Raw genomic sequence first — 21,038 nt, 5'->3', positions numbered from 1 at the left:
TATCTCCATTTTAGAGAAAAAGAAACTGAGCCTCAGAAAGGTTAAGTAATTTGCATAAGGTCACCTATGCTCATAGAAGTCCAATGTATTTTGTGTCTCATTCCAGACCTGGAGATGATGTCTTGTGCACGCGCTGTGGCTTACGAGACGGCCTGCTCCTGCACTCTGTCCTTCCCCTGTCCTGTTCCCTGTCCTCCTCTCCCTGCTTCCCTCTTCCCCCTGCACCCTTCTTTCTCTCCTCTTCCTCATCTCTTCCCCCTCCTCCTTCCCTCCTTTTCCTTTTCTTCTCTTCTCCCTCTCCTCTTCCGCTGCGTTGCTCCCTTCTAACTCTTATTCCTTCTGTCCCCCTCCCCTTGGCCAGAGTCCAGACTCAAGGGCTCATATCTAGTTGCCTTCTGGGGGTCACAAAGAGAAGTACAAGAGCAGCTGCCCTTCCCCTCAAAGGGCTGAACTACCCAGGCCCTGCCAGCCCAGCCCAGCAGGGCAGTGAGGGTGTGTGTGTGTGGATCAACCTGCATATATGTCAGCGTATGTGAGACCTGTGTGTCTGCTATTGTGCCCCGTTCCTCCATGGGTGTGCATGGTTGTGTGTGCGGTTTTGTGTGTATGTGGGTAACAGGTGCCAAAGTCCTGACCAGCCTCAGCCAAGGCCCTGCCTGTGCACTGTGGGAGCGACTTTCAGTATCTGTGCCCCACCCTGACCACCCCCGATGGGGCTGACCAGCCAGGTCCTGGCCACCCAGTTGTCTGGAGCCCGAGGAAACTGGGCTCAGTCTCAGGCCTCAGGCTAGAATCACGCAGACCTGCATTTCCCACTGGTTCAGTTCCTTCTTGAAGATTTCTCAGCTTGTTGGGCTTATCCAGAAATGGGCTGGTAACATCTGCTCAACAGGACGCTTGCAGGGGTCCTAGGAGAGAAGGTGTGTAGGAGGATATGTGGCTTGTGGCTTCTGCCTGGCCCCACCTTGTAAGGATCCAGATGCAGGGAACAAACCACAGCACTGTGGTCTCAGAGGTCTCTGCCTGCTCAGACCCACGGTCCACGCCCGGCTGTGACGTGGACACATCTGCTCCCCCACAGTCCAGGAAAACCGGCCCTAAGCTGGGCGAATTCTTCCTGTGGGGATCAGAGCCAGTGAGCATGCCTGGACAGCATGTGGGATGGGGTGTGAGTGCTCAGGGTCAACCCCGCAGAGCCTGGAACGAATGCCCTGATCTTTCTGGAGCGTTTCCTGATGGGGTTTGTGAGGAATGTCTGCTGGGAGGTGAGTGGGGGTCTTGGGAGCCTGCTGGCCCCGAGGCTGAGCTGTCACTGCTGGGCTCTCCAGTGGCGGCCGCCAGGGCAGTTCCTGGCTGGCCCACTGCATGCACATCTGGATGCAATTGTCTGCAGCTGCCGGGGTGAGGCGTAGGCTGCGGTCAGGGATGGATGCTACACTTGGGGAGATCTCATGGGGTGGGGGTGGGGTCTGATTGCTCAGAGACTGAGCCGCCTACTCAGAGCAGGGAAGGAAGACCAAGGAGAAAGAAAAGAAAGGAAGATAGATGGGGCAGTGGTGATGGGGGCCAGGAATATCTTTTTGTTCTGAAGAACATTCTGGCTTTTCCCAACAAATCACAAAATTCAAACGGGGAAGCTGTTTTAACTCTAGTCACACCCATGTCTAAATCAAGCGAACATACCACACACACATGTTTTTGTTTCTAAACTCATCAAAGGAACTTCGGGCCTGTACAGGGTCCTAAAAATACATACTGAAAACTGCTCGTGTTCCAGCCTCTCCTCTGCTTTTTTTGTTTTGTTTTGTTTTGTTTTTTTTTCGAGACTGAAAAATTTCCGGCAATTTTTGACATCCCTTGCTCTGACCTCAAGCAGCAATAGGCTTTATCTGATAGTGTTAGAGTATTCAAATTCACTGAGGGCTGGGGGGTCCTGCAGGGGAGAGGGCAGGGAGTCTGTGGGGTGAAATGAATCGTTCTCTGGTTCCAGAGGATGGCAGAACCATCCAATTCCACTGCCTTTTTTTTTTTTTTTTTTCTTTGAGACGGTGTCTCTCTCTGTCATTCAGGCTGGAGGGCAGTAGTGGGATCTTGGCTCACGGCAACCTCCGCCTCCTGGGTTCAAATGATTTTCCTGTCTAGCTTCTGGAGTAACTGGGATTACAGACACCTGCAACCACACCTGGCTAATTTTTGTATTTTTAGTAGAGACGGGGTTTGACCATGTTGGCCAGGCTAGTCTCAAATTCTGACCTCAAGTGATCCACTGGCCTCGGCCTCCCTAAGTGCTGGGATTACAGGTATGAGACACTGTGCCCAGCCCCATGTCATCTTATAGCTGGAGAAAATGAGCCCACATAGGACTGGTGACCTGCCTCAAGATACTCAGCCAAGATTCACCCCGAAGTGATCCAGTGCAGAGGGCTCTGGGCTTAGCTGTGTCCAGTAGGTTGTGTTATAACCTCCACAACTTACTTCCACGTCAGGAACATGTCTGATTTGGGATGGAGCCACATCCTTGAGGAACTTGGAGGTGTTAGAGTGGGAGGTACCCTGGGGGGCTGGCAGAGAGCAGGCTGGCACTCCAGGACAGGGCCTTCCAACTTCCTTTCCTGCTATGTGTTGTTGGGGATAACTCACCTGGCCCTTTAGCTCCCCATTTGGAAATAATAGTAGTAACGATATTAATATTTGTCATTGAATGAGCACTTACTATGTGCGCTTCTCTCATTTCATCCCAGCTGACCTCACAACCCTTTCAGGTGGGTACAGCTATATTAGCTTGACTCTGCAGACAAAGCATCTGAGGCTCAGGCAGGTTAAGTGGCTTGTCTAAGACAGGGAGGCTGTGGTTGAACCCAGGCTTCTACCCTTCTCACTGACTGTTGTGCCCCCTGCCCCACAGGCTTGAGGTGAAGGCTCATGGAGACCTTGGATGGACAAGATGAAAAGGCCTGTGCTCCCGGTTCGAACAGTGAGGCCTGGTAGTGACTGGAGCGCAGATGACCCTGGGTAGACCCCACAGGCTTGAGGGGAAGGCTCAAGGAGACCTTGGATGGACGAGATGAAAAGGGCTTGTTCCAACAACCAGTGGGGCCTGGTAGTGACAGGGGCACAGATGGCCCTGGGTAGAAATCCCCTCTCTTTGTGCTTCCTCCAGAAGCCTTCCCTTCTCCCCTGGAGTCCCATGGCCTCTGCAGCTGGCCCGGCCCCTCATGCTTTCCGGAGCCCATCAGAGTTCTGGAGCCTTGCAGTGTGGGTACTTTAGTGCCCAGTCAGGAAGCAGTGAGGCCCACGGGCAACCTTATCCCGTGTTCTGCCATCCCCTACCATGGCGTGGACCGCCAGCCGCTCATGTCTCTGCCAAGGCAAAATTAGGATGCGTACCTCCTGCAGAGAGGGCGGATTTAACCAAAGCTCCCGCTGGCTGTCCTGCCCGGGCTCTTCCAAGTGGCTGACAGGAGGTCGAGGAGAGAGAACCCATGGTCAGTGTCCACGACATTCTGGACGACAAGGACATCGTCTCTGGGCTGGCTGCTTGCTCCCCCATACTGGGAGGAGCTGGAGGCCGGCAGGCACCATGCTGTCCTCCAGGCTGGCTCAGAGTGAGCGCTTCATAAATGTCATTGACTGAGTGAGTGGGGAAGGTGGGGGGACTTCAGGAACAGTCTTGCCCGGATGGGCAGCTTTGTGGGAACTGTGAGGATTGTCCTGTGCCCACTAATTGGGACTGCTTCCTGCTGGTGACAGCTGGCATTTTTCTGGTTTATTATACTAGGTTTTTGGGAAATGTTCCCTTCCCTGGGCAGGACATTTCTCTATTATAGATAAGATAAGGGGAATCAAGTTGGAGAAGGTTATGTGACAGTAATTGGAGGACGCTCAGCCCCTCTACGGAGCAGCTGGGTGATTTCTGCAGTATGTTTTGTTCCATGGCACTTGATAAACAGCAGTTGGAGTCATTTGCAGGTTTGCTTTCTGTGTGGCAGGGTAGAGTGGCCCATGGGGTGGGATTCTGGGCTTTGGTTGTGGTGAGGAGGTGACACTTGTGGGTGAAATGCTGGGGCTGGTGAGGGTGGAACCCTTCTGCCCAGTGAATCCCAGGCCACTGGTTTCTCCTCTAGCACCCCTTGATGCCCAGCTCCAGAGTGCTGGGCAGGGCTGGGCTGGGCATGTGGCATTGGCAGTGAACTTGGGCTGGGCTGCGTTTTGGCTCCAGGTTCCTTACTCTGTTTATAATGGGAAGCATAGAGGTGGGGCCATCCCACCTCTGTTCTAGGACCACAGACTCTCCCGAATCACTCCCTCATACTACTGCCCCAGTCTCTTCCTCTCTGGTGTGGCAGGGAAGCAGGGCAGTCTAGCCTGGTTCCACAAGGTGTCCTGTCAGGAATCTGGGGACATCATGGACTTAGGACAGGCATGAGAAAGGGGCCTGGGGCTTAAGAGTTTACTACCAGAGGCTAAAGAAGTCTGGAGCCCCTTGAAGGATATCCCAGCTCAATAGACACCAAGTTTTTATCTGTTTCTCCTTTAATGAGATGCTTGTTCACCAGGCAAATGTTTGCACCAAAGGCATTGAAGCAAGAAACGAGGGGCGTGCAGTATATTCCGGTTTGCCCTTCCGGATCATTCTCCATGCCACTGTGTGCCGGGAGCTGCAGGGCATTGTCTGCAACACGAGGGCTCTCATCCTCTGGCCTCTGGGTCAGTTTCATGGGTGGGAGGCGGCAGCAGGAGGTTTCTTCCCTGCCCCTTCCTGCTGAACTGTGGGTTAACAGTGGCTCCTGAGACAGCTCCAGCTCCCTCCAAGGTCCCTATTCCCCGCCCAACTCTGGAGGCCGACGGGTGGAAACCACATTTGGCTGTTGGAGCTCTACCTCCCTTGTGGGTTTGCCTTAAGCCTTCTGTAAACACTCTTCAGTGGGATGAATAGTGGCCTCCAGAAGGTATGCCTACACTCTAAGCCCCAGAACCTGTGAATGTGACCTTATTTGGCCAAAGAATCTTTGCATTTGTAATTAAGTTTAGAGATCTGAAGATGAGATCATCCTGGATTATCTAAGTGGGCCCTAAGTTATAAGACAAATGTCCGTGTAAGAGACAGATGAGAAGACACAGAGACACAGGGGAGGCCACCATGTGAAGACAGAGGAGAGACCGGAGGGAGGGAGCCAGAGGCCACAGAACGCCTGGAGCCGCCTGAAACTGGAAAAGGCGAGGAGGGATTCCCCCCTGGAGGCTTCCAGGTGATCAGGGTCCTGCCCCACACATGGATTTTGGACATCCGGCCTCTAGAACTGTGAGATCATACGTTTCCATTGTTTTAAGCCACCAAGTGTGTGGTAATTTGTTGTGACATCGCCAGAAAGATACAGACAAGTCCTTCCATTGAACTCTCGGCAGTCACCCTGTCCAGGTGTGCCAGGAGCCAGGCTGATGGGGAAGGACACCATCCAGAGGACATTTGAGGGCTGGGGAGTGCCCAGCACCATGCATCCAAGTCCCCAGGGGACGGCCCTGAGCACAGACCCAGGGATTTTGTGGTGAAAACAGCAACCATAACAGCTGAGGCAGGTGCTGGCAGGTTCTGTCCTCATCCCCTAAGCCCACGTGATGCTACCTGCAGCTGCTGTGGAAAGTTCCAGAACACTGATGACTTCCCACCCAGGGCATCCGCTCTCTCAGGTAGGGTGTCCTCTACCTGTTAGAGCAGCTCTGCCCATGCAGGGGGGAAGGATGAGGGTACTGGGGGTCACTGTCCCAGGAGCAGACAATCCTTCGCAGTTGGGAGTGTCCCTCCATGGGGCAGTTCTGAGGTTTGTGTGACACTGTGTCCTGAACATCCCAGCAGTAGTGAGCCCAGTTCCTCACTGTGATGACTTGTATCAGGAACACCCCCCACCCCATTAGCTTTCTTCACTTTCTTGATCACCTCCTCACTCCCTCACCATATTCTGGCATCGCCTCTCAGTTAACTACTTGCACCAAATCTTTGTCTCAGGGGCTGCTTTTGGTGAAACTGAAACTAAATCAAGAGCTTGCAATGCCCATGCATTCACAAGGCACCCCCTTCCTGTGCATTCACAAGGCACCCCCTTCCATGTAATTGTGTGTCACTTTCTTTGACAGCCCATGGGGTTGGTACTTCTATGATTTCCATTTTGCAGAGGGGTGTACCCAGACACTCCAAGACCAAGTGACTTGCCCAAAGTCACAAACCAGGGTCCCAACCCAGATGGAGTGTGATTTCAGAGCTGGCTTTCACTATGACCTTGTCCCAGGACAGGCTGGTAAGTGTTCAGAGGGGAGGAGTGGGTCTCACATTTATGAGCATTTACGGTGCGTGAGCGCTGTGCTAGGTACTTTGTGAATAGCAAGTCACTAAATCCTCTCAAAACGCTCGGAGGTGGAACTGGCGTTGTTCCTATTCAAAAGATGAGAAAACAGACACTTCTAGAGCCTAAGAAACTTGTTCCTGGCCACCCAACTAGTACGTAGATGCCAGAGCTGGGATCTGGGCTCAGATCCTTCTGCTTCTACCTGCTGGCCCCTTTCAGAAGTCAAGGCTATCTTCTAAAAGCTCAGGGACTGGTCATTGAACATTTATTTTAAGCTCAATCAGGCGACTGCATCTCATGAGAACACATAGCCACAGAGTTCTACCTAGTTGGTAGAAAGGTCTTGCATGGTTTGACTTGAAATCTTAACCCCTGTGCACATGCAGAATTCCCATGGGTGAGTCCTGAGAGCAGGTGTCTCAAAGAGACTGACAGTTAACCCCAGGGTTGCTGAAACCCGGACATTGAGTGGGGTCTTTCATAAGCAAGTCTCCGAACTGGGTGGCAAATGCTCAGCCCTTTAAAAGCTGGCCAGATGCAGCATTCAGTCTAGTCCCCGTGTGTTCTGCTTTCACTCTTCCCCTGCGTCCACACCTTTTCTAGAATCTTCTATACTGCTTTTTGCCATCCCCTGTCCTGCTCTCTGGAGTCAAGTACATCTCCATGTCATCCCTCTGCTCTGTGCAGAGGGCAGGGCAAGGACTTTTATCTGCATACTACACAAGGAAACCAAGGACCGTAGGGGTATCCTTGTCCGTGGTGGCAGCTGAGGGTGGTGCAGCTCTTCCTGGTCTCTGTGCACATGGCTCATGCATACCTTCCTCCTCCTGCAGGAGGTGAGACTCTGCCATGCTAGAGAAATGCTCGGAGAGATGGCATCAGGCTGGGGCTGGGGAGCCTGGAGACCCATTTGGGGTGAGCAGGAGACGTGTAAGGTCAAGTGACTAATCCTGTGATTTCTCCAATATCAAATGCACATTCTGTGGAAAGAGATGTGCTCGACGGCAGCATCAGAAGGGAATCGATGTGCGGGGAGCTGGGATTAGATCATGTTAAGCTGAGGATTTTATAGTCTGTTTTTCTTCTACGAGAGTCAACAATAGGTCGGGGTTGTTTCATCTTCCTGAATAAACAAGCAGGTGGGTTGCAGGAACAGCAGCCACGGCCCAACTGTGAGTGTGTGTATGTGTGCTTGTGTTGGGGAAGGTGTATGTGCACATGTAGGTGGATGTGCATGTCTGTATGTCTGTGTGTAAGTCTGTGTAAAGGTGTGTGCAAATGTGTGAACACTTGTGTGTGTGTTGTGTGCATGTGTGTGCCCAGGCATGTGTATATGTGTGCTTATGAGTGTTTTTGGGTGTGTGCATGAACATATGTGTGTTTACAGGTGTACACGTACGTGTGTGTGCACATGTGTATCTAAGTGAGTGTGTGTATGCATATACCTGTGTGAGTGGGTGTGTTTCTGTGTGTACGGGTGTAAATATGCATGGGAAAGGGTGTATATGTGCATATATAAGTGTGTGTGTACAGAAAAGAGAGAATGAAGCTAGAATCCAGGTCATTTTCAAGACTCTTAGAATAAATGCTTGAGGTGATGGATACCCCATTTACCCTGATGTGATTATTATGCATTGGATGCCTGTATCAAAATATCTCATGTAACTTATAAATATATACACCTACTATGTACCCACAGGAATTAAAAATAAAAAAAAAAAATAACAAAAAGGCAGTTAGAGGCTGGGCATGGCAGCTCATGCCTGTAATCCCAAACAGCACTTTGGGAGGCTGAGGTGGGCGGATTGCTTGAGGTCAGGAATTTGAGACCAGCCTGGCCAACATGGTGAAACCCCATCTCTACTAAAAATACAAAAATTAGCCAGGCATGGTGGTGCACGCCTATAATCCCAGCTACTTGGGAGACTGAGCAGGAGAATCACTTGAACCTGGGAGGCGGAGGTTGCAGTGAGCTGAAATGATGTTACTGCACTCCAGCCTGGGTGACAGAGCAAGACTTCATCTCAAAAAAAAAAAAAAAAAAAAAAAAAAAGACTGCTAGAAAACATGCTATAGCCGTTAGAGATACACGGGTCTCCAGAAGAGCCATAGAATGGTGTTAAGGAATCCCCAGGCCCATGGCCCTGACCATGAGTGGGTGACTGGGTAGCTCATCTCGTGAACACTCCACCCTCTCGCCTCTGCTGGCACAGTCACGGTGTGGGGCTCTTGGGGCCAGTGTGGATGGACAGCCTTCGAGTTCCTCAGGGCCTGGATGCAAATTCTAGCTCTTTCTTCTCTCTGTGGGGTCTTGTGGTAAATTAGCATCCTCCCCAAGCTTCTGTTTCCTGCCCCGTGAAATGACGTAATGAGAAACCCCCATAGGTTGTTGGGAGACCCAGAGGAGAACTGGGTAGGAGAACGCTCTGGCACTTGAGCACTGGGGGCTTCCATCCCTCCTTCCCTGCTCTAGCTGGGGTGGGGTGGTTGCTGGGGCTGCCCATGGAGGTTGGGCCCTGTAGAGTGTCAGTGTGAAGACAACTGGGGGGCACATCAACTCTTCTACCCAAACAATCAGGCTATGGCCTGGACCCAACAGGGCCCAGATGTGTCCATGAATATCACTGAAAGTGCACTTCTACTAGGACGAGCCATTAGAAACAGAACCTTCCTCAAACAGCCATCTTGATGTGGGTCCCAGGGACGGGTGGCTGTTGAGAGGTCTGGCAGGGCTAAGACTGTCTCACAGGCCATGCAAAGCTGCTTAGTGACCCTCTATTCTGGTGCTGGGGCCAACGCCAGGACTCCGGAGCCAGAGAAACCAGGTTCAACTCTTGGCTTGGCCACTTCCCAGCTGTGTGGCCTGGGGCAAGCTGCTTGACCTTTCTGGGCCCTGGTTCCTCACCTGCAAATAGGCACTGCCTTGCTGACCTGCCTGGCTCAGGGGAAGCTGCTTCAGAGAGAGCCTTAAGGACTCTATATTCATTTCCTATGGCTGCTGTGGCTTAAAACAGCACGGACTTCTTATCTTATGGATCTGGAGGTCGGAAGTCTGACATGGGCCTCCCCAGCCTAAAATTGCATTAGTCGGCTGCGCTCTTTTCTGGAAGTTCTGGGGGGAACACTGGTTTCCTAGTTTTCCCAGCTGCTATAGGCCGTCCATTCTCCTTGACTTTGCATCCCTTCTCTTTTCAAACTGTATCACCACTCCCTCCGGTTCTTCCATCACATCGCCTTTTCTGATGCTGGCCTTCCTGCCTCCTTCTTTTAAGGATGCTTGTGATCACATGGGACCCACATGGACAATCTCAGATAATCTCTCATCTGGAGATCCTTAACTTTTTTTTTTTTTTTTTTTTTTTGAGATGGAATCTCACTCTGTCTACCAGGCTGGAGTGCAGTGGCGTGATCTCAGCTCACTGCAACCTCCGCCTCCCGAGTTAAAGCGATTCTCCTCCCTCAGCCTCCGGTGTAGCTGGGATTACAGGTGCCCACCACCATGCCCAGCTAATTTTTGTATTTTTAGCAGAGACGGGGGTTTGTCATATTGACCAGGGTGGTCTTGAACTCCTGACCTAAGGTGATCCACCCACCTCAGCCTCCCAAAGTGCTGGGATTACAGGTGTGAGTCACTGCACTAGGCTGAGATCCTTAACTTAATCACATTGCAGAGTTCCTTTTTACCATGTAAGGTCACCATGTTCAGCTGTTCTTGTATTGCTATAAAGAAATACCTGAGACTGGGTAATTTATAAATTAGTAAAGAAGTTTAATTGGCTCATTGTTCTGCAGACTGTACAGGAAGCATGGTGCTGACCTCTGCTTCGGGGGAGGCCTCAGAAAGCTTACAATCATGGAAAAGGTGAAGGGGCGGGAGCAGGAGTAAGTTGGGGTGGTGGTGGTGGCAGGGAGGTGCCACATACTTTTTTTTTTTTACTTTGAGATGGAGTCTCACTCTGTCACCCAGGTTGGAGTGCAGTAGTGCAATCTCGGGTCACTGCAACCTCCATCTTCCAGGTTCAAGCAATTCTCCTGCCTCAACCTCCCGAGTAGCTGGGACTACAGGCATGTGCCACCATGCCTGGCTAATTTTTGTATTTTTAGTAGAGATGGGGTTTCGCCATGTTGGCCAGGCTGGTCTGGAACTCCTGACCTCAGGTGATCTACCCATCTGGACCTCCCAAAGTGCGGGGATTACAGGCGTGAGACACTGGGCCCAGCTGGTGCCACATACTTTTAAACGACCAGCTCTAATGAGACCTCACTCACTATGGCAAGGACAGTGTCAAGCCATGAGGGGTCCCCTCCCATGATCCAGTCACCTCCCACCACGTCCCACCTCCAACACTGGGGATTACAGTTAACATGAGATTTGGGAAGAGACAAATATGCAAACTGTATCAGTCACATTCACAGGTTCCTGGGATGAAGATGTCTTTAGGAGGCCACTACTCCTCACTACCCCAGTGTCTCCAAAATGAGAAGATGTTTTGTAATTGGCAGGGAGGAAAAGGTGTCCCCAGCGTCCCAGCAGAGCAACTCTCCAGTCATCACCCACTGTCTCAGTCATTCCACAAACATCTATTGAGTGCCAGCTGTATGCCAGACTGACCCCTGCCCTCAGGAAGTTTATGCACTGGTTAGGGAGGCAGATAACAAACATGAAATACATAATATAGCAGGTGCTGACAAGTTCTTTGGAGAAAAGTCAAGTAACGCAAAAGGAGGGCAAGAGGTGTGGTGAGGGCTGCCCGGGATAGGGTGGGTCTGGAAGCCTCTTGGGAAGGTGATGTTTGGGCAGGGCCTGGCATTAAGCAAGGGAAGGAGCCAGCCGACTGGAAGGGCGTGACCAGTGTGGATTGAATTGTGTCCCCCGTAAGTAAATGCTTAAGTCCTAACTCCCGGGCCTGTGAACGTGATCTATTAGAAATAGGGTCTTCAGCCAGGTGCAGTGACTCATGCCTGTAGTCCCAAGTAATCAGGAGGCTGAGGCTTGAAAATCACTTGATCCCAGGAGCTTGAGGCTGCAGTGAGCCGAGATCACGCCACTGCACTTCAGCTTGGGTGAGAGAGCCAGATTCTGACTCTAAAGAAAAATAAAATTAAAAAAAGATACAAGTTCTTTGCAGCTATAATTAAGATATAAGGTGATAGGAGGATGCCTAAATCCAATCATTAATAAAGCCTGGAGCTGGTCTTCCTGCTGTAGGGCAAACAGTTCATCTGGGGTTGCCAAAATGATCAGCACAGCCTCTTCTCATCCTTGTTGAGAAAAATAAAAAATAGGAGCAGCTGCCCTTTCTTGTTCATTCATTGCCTGGCATGTTGCAAGCATTGTCTCATTTATTCTCACACAGCTCTGGGAGGCAGTCATTGTTAGTGTTCCATTTCACAGATGAGAAAACTGAGGGTTGAAGACTGAATGATGACAACTGCCTACACACACTCAGCTATTAAATTTTGAGACTCAAACCCAAATCTCTTTGCATCCAAGGGCACACTCTTAACTGGAGCAGCTTGAGGTCAGGGACCACCTTTTTTTTTTTTTCCCCCCCTCTAATGTCTCCATGCATGTAGCAAAATGCCTGGCACATCACAGTCAGCTAAAACATATTGATTTTTTTCTTCTGTTAATGATCTCTTAAGTCTTGACAAGAGAGTTCAGTCAGAACTTTTGACAAATCCCAAACCAATTTTCCCTACTACGTTGATTTATTTATTCTGTAAACATTTGTGGAAAGTCCCTGAGCACCTGGAACATGCTGCAGGCTTAGTGTCTTGGTTCTATCCTGAATAGATGAATTATAGCTACAGTTTTGAAAAGCAATTATTTTCATTGATAATTGGATAAAATACCCTAAGTATTCCGTGGGTGACCTCAAGGGAGCCAAGTAGTGGCGGCTGGAAACCTGGTCTCCTGATTGGAAGGCACAGGTTGATCCCTGTTCACCTGTGGCCTTGGAGCCTTTGGCTCTGCAGGGCTTTTGGGCAACTGGGATCTCCCAAGTGTTGCCTACCCTCCCGCTGGGTGAAAACATGTACCTCCTGGCCTCTAGAATGTGCCATTGGTCCTGGTCTCTCTTGAGGTTTGGTCCCAGAAGCCTTTCTTCCAAATACTTTGCAGAGCTGTTCTCTCTCTCTCTCCGTTTTTTTTTTTTTTTTTTTTTTTTTTGTCTTTTGCCCTTGTCATTGCTGCTGACAAGTCCCAAGAGCAATTTAGGATGGCCATGTTTTGGTGTCTTCAGTGACCTCAGTCCCCTGGGAGAAGTTATTCCCCTGCATCTCAGCTGATGGTTGGGAAATGGATGGTTTGTCTGTGTCAGGAGGTGCGGGCAGAAAATACATGGTTGTTGGTGTGGAGTGCTGAGAGATGGGGTAGAAGAGTTTCACTGAAGTAGCTAAAGAGAAGACACGTTGACTAAAATGACAGCTATCATTATTGCCCAGCTGCTTGGCATGTATGCAAAAATAATAATAACATTGAAACAACTACTTGATAATGCCCGGGCTGCAGAGTCTCCCCCCATACAGTGATACAGAAACAGTGCAGATTGCTCCAAAGAGCAATTTAGCACCATGCATTGAGCTTTAAACAAGCTCCTATCGTTAGATCCAGCAATTGCTTTTCTAGGATGAAAGTCAGTTAAATCACAGATGTGAAAAGATTTATGTTGAGGTTATTTATCACTGGATACAGTAGCAAAACTTTGGAAAGACTCCTAGTGTCCAACCATTGGGAAGGGCTTAAATAACTTCTGTCTATCCATTCGTTCAATGGAATGGTATGCAGCCATTTAAAATGGTGCTCGTGTGCATTTTTGCTGCCATGGAAACATAATAATCATGGTAATCGTGTTTATAATGTGCCAGACACTGCTCTAAGACTTCACAAGGAATAACTCAGTTATTCCTCCTAGCAACCTTGTGGTGCAGATGCAATATTAGAATAATCCCCACATTACAGATGGAGAAGCAGCAGCCAGTAAGGCAGTGAGCCAGGACTTATGGCCCACGTGGCAGTGAGTGTTCCCTAACTGTTCACCACTCTGCCTCTCACCGTGACCACAGAGATGGAAAAATCAAAGACATGAAACTGCATGTCCAGCTTATCCCAGTTTTGCTGGGAAAGATGTTTATTATGCTTGGAAGAAAGACTAGAGAGGAAAGCATCTACCATGTTGGTAGCTCTAAGTGGTAGGATTAGGGGTAGTTCTCTTCTATTTTTGGATTTTCTAAATTTTTTTTACAACAATTGCTGTATTACCTTTATAATAAAAATAGAGAAAGTGAGAAGGGGGGGTCTTACCTTTATAATACAAATAGAGAAAGTGAGAAGGCGGGGTCTTAGAGTTGCTGAGATGTTGAACTTCACTGTCTACTAGCTGTGTGACCTTGGGAGAGTTACTTTATCTCTCTGAACTACACTTACTCAGCTGGTAATTGTGAACCACCTAGGTTTTAGGACTGTTGTGAGGATAAGAAACTGTACAGGGATGGTCCTGAGCATGTTTGTGGTTAGGTCTATTTCTTGCCTTTCCCTGACTCTGGTCTGTAGGACAGTGGGATGGGATGATCCCCAGAGGCTCCTGTGTCAGCTGGCTTCCAGCTGGGCTCAGCCAGTGGGAAGCACTCTTAGGAGATTGCCGGGTAGGAGGAAGAGAGGAGCCAGTGTTCTTTTCCTCCTCTCTCTGCCTCCAGTGGGTTCTCAGGCAGTGGTTGTATCTCCTCCGTAGTTTTGTGTTTTCAGCTCCTGCCATAGAAGTGCCCTCAGGTTCCAGCCTCCATTGCGTGATCCCAGCTCTGGGCTCCAGTAACTCCACTTCTTCCCTCTGTGCCTCCAGCCTAGAGGTGGGAGTCTCCTGCTATTTCCGACGTTTGGATGGCATCACTGTCCCCTGGTACTCATCCATTGCTTGTTCAATTAGTCTGGGGTCTCCAAAGAAACAGAACCAATAGGAGATATATACACACATATGTGCACACACACATGCATACATAGAGTTGGCTCACACAATTATGGATGCTGAGAAGACCCAGGATCTGTAGTTGTCAAACTGTCAAACAAGAGAGCTCGTGGTATATTCCCTGGTTGAGTCCCAAGGCTTGAGAACCAGGATTACTAATGGTGTCAGTTACAGCCTAAGTCCAAGTCCAGAGGCAGGAGGCTGGTGTTCCAGCTAGAAAAAATGAGGCAGAGACAGCAAATTCTCCCTCATGCCACCTTTTTGTTCTAGTCAGGCCTTCAGTGGATTGTATGGGAACTACCCACATGGGGGAGGGCAATTTGCTTTACCCAGCCTATGGATTCAAGTGCTAAACTCATCCAGAAACACCCTCACAGACACACCCAGAATAACATGTAACCAAATATCTGGGCACCCTGTGGCTCAGTCAAGTTGGCACAAAATTAGCCATTTTACTTGTATAACCAGTTCTCTGCATTAATTCAATTAAAGTGATTTCTGTTTCCCTGGTTGGGCCTTGACTGTTACAAAGATGAAAACAGGTTTGGTTTTGATCTTGGTATTCAGCTTTGAATGGCTGAACAGCCAAATGCTTAGTTCAGTGTCATTTCTGGGATTTGTAAGGTTGTGAGTCATCAATGATTGAGTGAACATTTATATAACAATAAGTAATGATATGAGATGGTATATTTTTGGATTTATTGTTACTATCTAAATATCTACTTTCAAATATAGGTAAGCTTTCTGAAAGTATCGTAGAGTGATTTTTTTGGGGGGGATGGGGTAGAAACAGGGTCTTGCCGTGTTGCCCAAGCTGGTCCTCAACTCCTAGCCTCGGTGATCCTCCCACTTCAGCCTCCAAAACTGCTGGGATTTCAGGTGTGAGCCACTGTGCCCAGCCGATTTTTTTAAAATTTTATCAATTGTTGGAAGTATAAATTGTTGTGAGAGTCAAGTGTTGCAATAATTAATTTTGATTATGAGAGTTAATTCGATTTACTAAATCATCTTAAATTTTTTCAATTGACAAATAGGGAGACAGAGTTACAATTAATATAAATATTGAGAGTATTAGCTAGATAGCTTTAGGAAGAATATTATTTCCTTTCTGAGCCAAGCAATGCTTATAAAATTTAAATAATAATACAGAACAGAATAATAGAAATTAGATTATATCACAATTACAATATTTATAGAACCTGCATTCATAATATTCAACAAAATAAACTTTAATAACTGCTTTTAATTTTTAGTTATATAATTCTATCTAGGAATTCTATCTAGGTCATGAGGATTTCAAGAAAATATTATGGATTTTTTTTATATACTGGATGAATTAGAAATGGAATGTCACCTTTGCTACCTCAAAATAGGAGGAAAAATTCTGAAGTTATGTATGATGTTCATGATAAAACTGATCCAGATGTAACATAAGAATATAGGTATAACGAAAAAAAGAAAATCCTAGAGAAAGATGAAGCAAGCCTCAAATATCTTGCTTTTCTCCTGACTTCAGTAGAGAGAGAGAGCATTTATTTAACATCACAAATTTGGACAGGTGCAGTGGCTCATGCCTGTAATCCCAGCACTTTGGGAGGCCAAGAGGGGCGGATCACTTGAGATCAGGAGTTCGAGACCAACCTGGCCAGCATGGTGAAACCCTATCTCTGCTAAAAATACAAAAATTAGCCAGATGTGGTGATGGGTGCCAGTAGTCCAGCTACTCTGGAGGCTGAGGCAGGAGAACCACTTGAACCCAGGAGGTGGAGACTGCAGTAAGCCAAGATTGCGCCACTGCACTCCAGGCTGGGCAACAGAGTGAAACTCTGCCTCAAAAAAAAAAAAAAAAAAAAAGAAAAGAAAAGAAAAGAAAACACCACCACCACCACCACCAACAAAAAACAAACACAAATTTAGCTAAGAGGCCATGGGGCCACCCAGCCACTGACAGTTCTGAGAAATTTTTGTTTCTGCCCGAAGACATTGAATATTCAAAATGTGACTACTGAAATGTAAATAAAAAATGTTAAGATTAAGGAATTTCTAAAATGAAATGACAGCATTGTTCCTGTCTAGATTTGTGATCCCCCCAGTCCCATCTGTGCTTCCTTTTAGTTTGAAAGCATCCCCAGAGAGAGCTCTTTCCCTCGCCCCTCCCTGTCCCTGCCTTTGCTGGGTGAGGATCCTCTGGATCTGGAAGCAGCATCAGAATCTGAGCATCCCGAGTTGCTTAGCAGCAGCTGGAAGAGATATTAGACCCCAGCACGGACCAAGGCCTTCTGAGGCTTGGACAAATGCTTCCAAAACCAACTGTGAAGTCTTTATTTATTGGATGACTTTATTTGGTGCTTCCTAGGTGCCAAATATCTCACTACACATCTTTCCCTGATTATCTAATCTAACCACCCAGCAATCCACGAGATCATCCCTCTCTGCATTCCCATTTTACAAATGAGAAAATAGGCTCACACAGGCAAAGTAATTTGCCCCACGCTGCCTGGCCTGTTGGTGGCAGAACTGGGACTTGAACCCTGGCCCTTCTGCAGAACACATCCATTTAACCACCCTAGTAGCATGCCTTCTCCCAGAATGTTCCAGATCGTGCAACCCAGTGTTGCCATTTTGCTGATAGAGAAAAGGAGAGGCATAATTTCAAGGTCCCCACCCAGAAGGTCAGTGGCATTGTTGGTTTGAATTTCAAGTCTGAGCCTGCGGCATGCAGACCAAAGCCAAGTGCAGAGGAACAATATCTGCTTTGTGCAGTCTCCATCCCTGGAAGCATCAGGCATGGGGTCCACTGGGATAGATCCTGCAGGCTTTAGAGAGCTCTCCACTAGGGAAATAGAGAAAAACAATCCATTTGGTGCCAGCTGGAAAGGAAAATGCTGGTTGCTTTTTAATTTACCTTGTGAAATAACTGCTGCTGGGAGCGAGCTATGGCCACCAGATCACGGGGCTAAGAGCCAGGCACTTTGGCACTGGATCCCTCCTCTGGATAACACGGGGTGTTTCAGAACACTGTCTGGATGTTTCCTGTTGACACAACTTTGCAAAACTCTCGGAGCATCCTCATCAAGCACATTCAGGAGCCGGGGCTTTTTGCTTCAAGGCATGTTAATTACTCGGTGAACTAGCAGTGGGAGAGGCAGGGTGGGGCTGAGGGGCATCTGCAGTTTGGCTGGAATGAAGTGGCCCAGATGTTGCCGCCCCCAGCCGTGCTCTGATACGTCCCGCAAACATTCCAGGGCCAGTGCTGTCCCATGGAAACATAATGTGAGCCATGTATGTAATTCTGAATTTTTTAGCAGCCACATTAAAAAAGGGAAGGAAACTGGTAGAATTCATTTAAAAATGTATTTCATTTCACGTGATATATTCAAAATACTATCATTTCAACATCTAATCAGTATAAACACTTTTTTTTTCTTTTTGAGATATATTTCATTTCACGTGATATATTCAAAATACTATCATTTCAACATCTAACCAGTATAAACACTTTTTTTTTTTTTTTTTTTCTTTTTGAGATGTCACCAGGCTGGAGGGCAGTGGCGTGATCTCGGCTCACTGCAGCCTCCACCTCCTGGGCTCAAGTGATCCTCCCACCTCAGCCTCCTGAATAGCTGGGACTACAGGCTCAAGCCACCACACCCTCTATTTTTTAATTTTTAAAATTTTTTGTGGAGACAGAGTCTCACTATGTTACCCAGGCTGGTCTCAAACTCCTGGCCTCAAGTAATCCTCCTGCCTTGGCCTTCCAAAGTGCTGGGATTACAGGCATGAACCACTGTGCCTGACCTTTAAAGCTATTAATGAGCATTTTATATTCTTTTTATGGCACTCAGTCTTGGACATCCAGTGTGCATTTTATACCTACAGCATGTTTCCGTGTGGACTAGCCACTTTTCAAGTGCTCAGTGCTATAGGCAGTATTGCTTCTCTGCCTGCGGTGTAGCTCTTGCCATCCCTCTCTGCTGCTCAAAGACCTTCTGTGGCTCCCGACTTGCCCAACCTGTTGGAGTCAGTCATATACTACAGTGATTTGTGTTTCTGACTTCCTCTCTCTCCACCGCCAAGAAAGGTGGGTACCTTTAAGGAAGAAAAAAATAAAGAGTTTTTATTATGGTGTCTGTTAGGGGCATTTATTGTGCATCTACTGTGGGTGCAAAGGGAAGGCTTCCCGGCTTTGCCCTCAGAAGTTTCGCTGAAAAATCAACTCACAAAAAGGCAGATTACTAAGAGAAAAGGCATACAAATGTATGACTACGGTGCACACAGCGAGAATGCCAATGATTGCTCAGTGGGATACAGATGCTTATATGCCCTGCTTTCTTAGGGGAAAGGGAGATGGGGAAGTGTGGGTGATTTTAGGGGGATAGTAAATGACTTTTAGGAGAATTCAATGGGCTTGAAGAACATACAATAGTCTGGGGCAAAATCGGTTGGGTCAGCAGAGCAAACAAGGGTTTGTGACCAAAGTCTGTCCAGGTGTGTTGACAGACTTGGGTCTTCCTTCCTGCGACATGGGTTCAGTTAGTGAAATTTCAGCGAAGGGGTCAGAGGTCATTGTTTTCTTCTTTGGGCAAATAAGGGAGCTTCAGCCCATGCTTTGGGAGAGGTAGAGAATTTAGAGACAGGAAGGATGGCGAGGAAAAACAATTGCTGTTCTTCGTGGTTCTGTCCTGTCTTTATGCAGATCAGGAAAAGTCTCTTCCAGCATCTGCCTCTTCTAGCAAAAGTCTCGTCTAGCATCTGAAGGCCTTCTAAGGGCCTTCACTACAAAACACTCTTTATCCCAGGGAGCAATGTTTTGGGGTGAAATTCTTCACACTCCTTTACTACTACGTCCTAGTTTTATATTTTCCACAATAAATCTTATTGGTACACATGCCTGCATAAGGCATTGTGTTAGGTGCTTTATGTAGTTTTCGTATTTTTTTGCCCAGGTTGGAGTGGAGTGGCATGATCTTGGCTCACTGCAATCCTGGGTTCAAGCTGGGATTATAGGTGTGTGCCACCATAGCGAGCAAATTTTTCTTTTTTCTTTTTTTTTTTTAAGCAGAGATAAGTTTTCACCATGTTGGTCAGGCTGGTCTTGAACACCTGACCTCAAGTGATCTGCCCACCTTGGCCTCCCAAAGTGCTGGGATTACAGGTGTTAGCCACCACACCTGGCAGCTTTATGTCATTTTCTAACTAAATTATCAGTATAACTCCATGAGTAGGTATTTAATTTCCATTTGACAGAAGGAAAATGGAGGCTCAGAGAGCTGAAATTGAATCCAGATCTGCAGGACTCTAAGTTGCTCTTTTAGCGACGTTATGCTGAGCCCAGACAGGTTTGGGTTCTCAGAAAACATGTATTAACTGTGCTGACTGAGACAACAGTCTCTTGCCTCTTTCTTGGTATAAACAGCAGACACGCGGAGGCGGCAGAAGGGGCTGAGATGTCTACCGACTTGTGTGTCTTTCTTGGTCATCAGGATGCAATATCAACTTGGGCCCAGGAGTGCTGACAGCAGCCTCTTTGGGAACTGGGTCAAGCACAACCAGTGCTCTCAGCAGCCAGGCAACAAATTGCAAAGCCTTAGTCTGTGCCTGATAAATGCCCGTGGGTTTCCCCTCCTCTCCCGGCATCAGGCTGATAACTGGCGCTCTGCCCCTCCGGCTTCCCGAGACACTGCTATTTACGTGATGCATGATTCACGCTCATTTATTGCCAGAGAGTATGATGCTTTGCCTTGGTACTTTATTGAGAGCACAATAAAAATAAAGATGAGCTACTAATAAAATGTCAAAAGAAAATGTCAATTAGTATTACCAAAAAGAAAAAAAAAAGAGAGGCTGATGTTATTGTACATCCTCTCAGTGAATTCCCTCTAATTAGTCAAATAAATATGCAGTCCTCCCACTCGGGTGTGTGTTTGTTTGCTTTAAAACATTGTAATTACATCCCCCGCTTTGGAAACTTCTGGGAACCGGAACCTCCACACATGGGCTTTAGCTAGGATGACGTGAGCCAGCACTTTGGTTGGGATGAAACTCCATGCCTGTGTAAGTTACTGGGCTAAGCATTCAGAAGCAGGCTGTGCCTTACCCTGCCCTCACTCAAACTCCCACTGTGGCTCCCTAAGGCTGTGACATCAACACCAATTCCACTTTATACAATGCAAAGGGAACTGGGCAGGGAGAGGTGAGGTCTGCATGATTTTGAGACAGCCTCTAACCTCTCCATGCCTCTGTTTCCTCTCTGATGAAATGAAGCAGATCTAGCTGCTCCCAGCCACAAGGCAATCATGATTTCCATGGCCAAAAACTGGCTCTCCCCATCCCTCCAAGTTTTCCATATCTCCCTCTTCCTGTAAGAAAACATTAGAACTTCAGTTGATATTTAGTTTATATTGACTTCTTCTATTTTTGTGTATATTTGATGTATATAAATCTATGCTAGGAATGGAGTAGAACATGTATATGACTAATGAATACATAGGTTGGTGATGTCTCCTGAAAAAATCTGTGTTATTAAGGCCAGGTGTGGTGGTTCATGCCTGTAATCCCAGCACTTTGGGAGGCAGAGGTGGATAGATCATTTGAGGTCAGGAGTTCAAAACCAGCCTGGTCTCTACTAAAAATACAAAAATTAGCTGAATGTGGTGGTACACACCTGTAATCCCAGTTCTTCAGGAGTCTGAGGCAGGAGAACCGCTTGAAACTGGAAGGTGGAGGTAGCAGT

At 47.8% G+C, this 21,038-nt stretch overlaps 1 long non-coding RNA gene across 1 annotated transcript in view; it reads left to right on the top strand.

Moving 5' to 3' along the window:
• The first annotated feature begins 1,039 nt into the window (after positions 1-1,039).
• Positions 1,040-21,038, top strand: part of LOC119627689 (uncharacterized) — a 32,046-nt gene continuing 12,047 nt past the window's right edge. The window contains exon 1 of the long non-coding RNA XR_005243901.2: positions 1,040-1,265. This is a non-coding gene — a long non-coding RNA (uncharacterized lncRNA). The remainder of the gene's footprint in view (positions 1,266-21,038) is intronic.

The sequence above is a fragment of the Chlorocebus sabaeus genome, chromosome 5 (assembly GCF_047675955.1).
Source record: "Chlorocebus sabaeus isolate Y175 chromosome 5, mChlSab1.0.hap1, whole genome shotgun sequence".
Taxonomy (NCBI): Eukaryota; Metazoa; Chordata; class Mammalia; order Primates; family Cercopithecidae; genus Chlorocebus; species Chlorocebus sabaeus.
Note: the sequence above shows the minus strand (reverse complement) of the source record. Positions and strands in the feature narration are given on the sequence as shown.